We start from the raw sequence: 4,026 nt of genomic DNA, 5'->3' as shown, positions 1-4,026 counted from the left end.
GACTGAAGCTCCCAACTGCTCCTTTTTTTCTTTTTCTTTTTTCTATTCTGGGCCAGCTTTAACTCTGAGGCCTTGCTGCTGAAAACATTGATACAATGTTGCGGTCAGGCTGGCTGAAGCCCAGCTGACTGGAAGCCGGTTTCTGGGGTTTTGTTTAGCTTCTATATTTGCAACATAGTTGCTTAGAGTTGCAGCTGAGAGGCCGGCAAGTCAGGCGGGGAACGTTGGAGTCCGCCATCACTGGAGCAAGCAAGCCTCCGTGTTCGCTTCAGTGCATGGCTGCCGGCCGCCATCTTGGCTGGCAGTTAATTTGCATAAGGATATGCTGATTAGCCAATGGGAAGGGTAGCGGTCGTACACTAATTACCATGTTTCTCTTTTATTAGTGTAGATTGCTATCATCAGGCTTTTTATTTGGAAAAAAAATATTTTCCATACATTAACTCATTAGATTCTCACAACAGCCCCAGGAAGAGTAAGCAAATGTATAAAGCTCACAACCCCTTATGAATGATAAAACAGAGTCTGAGAGATTAAATGATTTTTCCAAGGTCACAGAAGTAGAAAACGTAGACCAAGGGAGCACTACAAAAGCTCATTCCTACTACCAACAGCTTTGGCCAAAATGATCCATTTGTATATTCAAATTAAATGGCTTCAACTTCATCAATCCTGTACAAACTCAGCCTAAGTTGATGGGAGTTTTCATAGAGATCAATTTCTTCTATTCTATCTAATAAAAGGGCAATATGCAAATCAACCATCACTCCATCACAAAGATGGCGGGGCCCATAACCACAAGATGACAGCGCCCAGTCCCCTCAGCCCCACCGGAGTCCCCCAGTCCTGGGGGGGGGCGGCGGACACTGAGAGCAGGCAGCATAAGCAGCCTGGTAGAATGCTTGCTTTGTTGCTGCAACGACGAGGCAAGCATCCCACCCCAGCCACAGAGGGCCTCTGGGCCACGGAGAGCCTCTGGGCAGCGGGCATGGAGTGGCCAGGCCCTGCAGAGAGCAGAGAACCACGGGGAGTGGGCCTAAGCCATCAGGTCTCCCAGATTGGAGAGGGTGCAGGTCGGGCTGAGTGACCCACCCCCTGTGCATGAATTTTGTGCACCAGGCCTCTAGTTACAATATAAACATTTACATCTGAGCTGCTGGTTCAATCTCAGAAAATCTCTAAGTGACTGGACAGTTCCATATTTGAGTAGTAAGACCCAGGACCAGGATTTACCCGCGACAGTTTCATAGAAGGTGACTTGTAATGCACTCCAGCTCCAGGGGGTGGCAGGAGTGAGAAAAAGATCAATCTCTTCAAACTTGGTTTAGGCACTCTTTCTGGAGCAGTTTCTGGAAGCAGTTATATGATATTCTATGCAAACCAAGCTCTAATGGTGAGATAGGACAAAAACTTGGTACATGAGTAAAACCTTGAAGGATTTCTGAACACATTAGGGAAGGCAGATACTAAGAGAGACTGAGGCTGGACTTACTGCTAATACAGGCCTTTGGGGACTTGGGTATTCTTCTTGGACATTATCATTTGGAAAACTACTTCAGGGAAGGTATATTACTCAAGACTCAAACTGTAAAGTAGGAATATACCCCACAACCCAGACTATATTTATTTTGATTACCTGTTTACCTGTGTTCTCTGTTCACCCACCCCCACCTCACTATGTAAATTTCCTTAAAGGCAGCAATTGGGCTATGTTGCTCTTTGTATCTCAAATACTTAGCACAAAGCCAACTATACATATGAGAAATATTTGTCAATTAAAATTAGACAAACAAAATTTTATCATGGTATTTAAGTAGATGTCTAAGCTCCTGCTATTAGCTAACCATGAACTTTCATATAAATACAGATTACTTTTATTTTGTACTAGTGGCCTGGTGCATGAAATTCATGCACTCGGGAGGGGGGGGACCAGCCTGGCCTGTGCCCTCTCACAGTGCGGAAGCCCCGCAATCGATCGCCCCAAAGAGATAGGCCACACCCACCCATCCAGGGCTCCTCGATGGATTGCCCCAAAGAGGTAGGCTTGAGCCAGGGGTCCCGCCTCTATGGCAGGCACAGGGCCGCGGAACTCCAGCAGAAGCCGTGTGGAGCAGCCGCCGGGACCTGCCTCCTCGGTGCAAGGCAGCGGAGACATCAGGACCGGCCTCCTCCATGCCACATGAAGCTGCGGGACCCCCAGGCCCTGCCTCCGCTGCACGCACAGCCATTTTGTGACAGAGTGAGGGCATCATGGCGTCAGGGCATGACGACCACCTAGGCTATTATTAGTATAGATTCCCAGTGTCTAGCACTAGGCCTGGGACATTGTACACTTTCAAATAATTCTTGCAATAAAAGCTTAGATAGATGGTTGGGTGGATGAATGGATAAGTGGGTGGATGGATGGATGTTGCTAAATTTAGGATTTCTTACCACCATTCTTCTCCTCACTGGTTTACAGCATTTAATTTAATCAAATTAATTTATTTATTTATTTATTTATTTATTTATTTATTTGTTTACAGCATTAAATAGATATATTTATTTATTTATTTATTGGTTTACAGCATTTTAAATAGATATAACACACTTAGCACCCAAATCTTGATTTCTAATACCACTATTCAATAAAGGAACCAGAGATTCTTAAATTATTCTAGGTTGGTCCTAAGACTGGGACAGGGAACACATAAAATGAGCTTAGAACATTTTATAGTGTGGGAAAGTAAGGAAGTACTAAAAAAATGATGAAACTTGTCAAAGGGACATGGGAGTCCATTGAAAAAGTCCCCAATGGCCAAAGTTAAGCAACACATTAAGTAGCATTATTTTATAACCCAAAGTATAAAATAAATATTCATGAGTCCATAGTAATATAAATAAATGTCTGAAAACATAAAATTAAAAATATAAAATTATTTTAAAATATTCCATGCATAAAAATTATAAATAATTTATATAGATCTCCACCCTCAAAGTGGTAGAACATAACTCCCCTCACTTATTTTTTAAATGTATTTTTATTAATTTCAGAGAGGAAGGGAGAGGGAGATGGAGATAGAAACATCAATGATAAAAGAGAACCATAGATCCACTGCCCCCTGCAAACACCCTACCCACAACCCGGGCATGTGCCCTGACAGGGAATCCAACCCTCTTAGGTTGATGCCCAACTACTAAGCCAAGCTGGCTGGGCAACTCCCCTTACTTTAAGTGTGGGTTGGGCGTAGTTACTTCCTTCCTAAAGGTATAGCATGGAAGGGGGGGGGCGGGAGAATAACTTTCTAGTAGAGAAACATGACAAACTGCATTCATCAGGTGATCAAAGTTAACATTAATGGCGGTATCACATCGATATTACATACCCTTGATAAGATATGATAAGAATGGCACTTCACCTCTGTGAACTTCCTCCCAAAATTCCATAACCCCAGTCTAACTATGAGAAAAGCATCAACAAATTGAAGACTATTCTAAAAAAATACCTGACCAGTGCTCCTTAAAACAGTCAAGGTAATCAAAAATAAGTCACAGCCAAGAAGAGACATAAATGTATTGTGGTATCCTGGATGAGATTCGGAACAGAAAAGGGGTATTAGGAAAAAAACCAAGAACATCTGAATAAGTTGTGAACTTCATTAGAAAAATGTGCCAATGTTGGAACACTAACTCTGATAAATGTACCATAATAATGTAAGATGTGAATAACAGGGGAAATTGGGGATGGTCTATCTGGGAACTTTCTGCTCACTCTTCACAACTAAAACTGGCTGACAATTAAGTTTAATAAAGTATAGGAAAAAAGATATAGCATACTCACAGTAAGATTCTGGTGCTTCTTCACGAGAACTTTGGAGATTGGTGAATTCAATCTCCAAAAAATGAGCATTTCTTCAACAATGCTTCTAAAGTAAAGTCCTCTTCTAGGAGCAATGAGACAGCTACTACTGCCCACTCTGTTGGTCGTTGCTAGGTCCTCAAAGAATTTGTTTCTTTTCCCTAAAGTCAGCTATCTTTTCCCACCAC

General features: G+C 42.4%; 1 protein-coding gene across 1 annotated transcript in view; it reads right to left on the bottom strand.

The window, feature by feature from the left end:
* BARHL2 (BarH-like homeobox 2) overlaps nucleotides 1-4,026 on the bottom strand; it is a 233,434-nt gene that overhangs the window by 125,830 nt on the left and 103,578 nt on the right. The window lies entirely within an intron of this gene.

This window comes from Myotis brandtii, unplaced genomic scaffold (genome assembly GCF_000412655.1).
Source record: "Myotis brandtii unplaced genomic scaffold, ASM41265v1 scaffold1083, whole genome shotgun sequence".
Taxonomy (NCBI): domain Eukaryota; kingdom Metazoa; phylum Chordata; class Mammalia; order Chiroptera; family Vespertilionidae; genus Myotis; species Myotis brandtii.
Note: the sequence above shows the minus strand (reverse complement) of the source record. Positions and strands in the feature narration are given on the sequence as shown.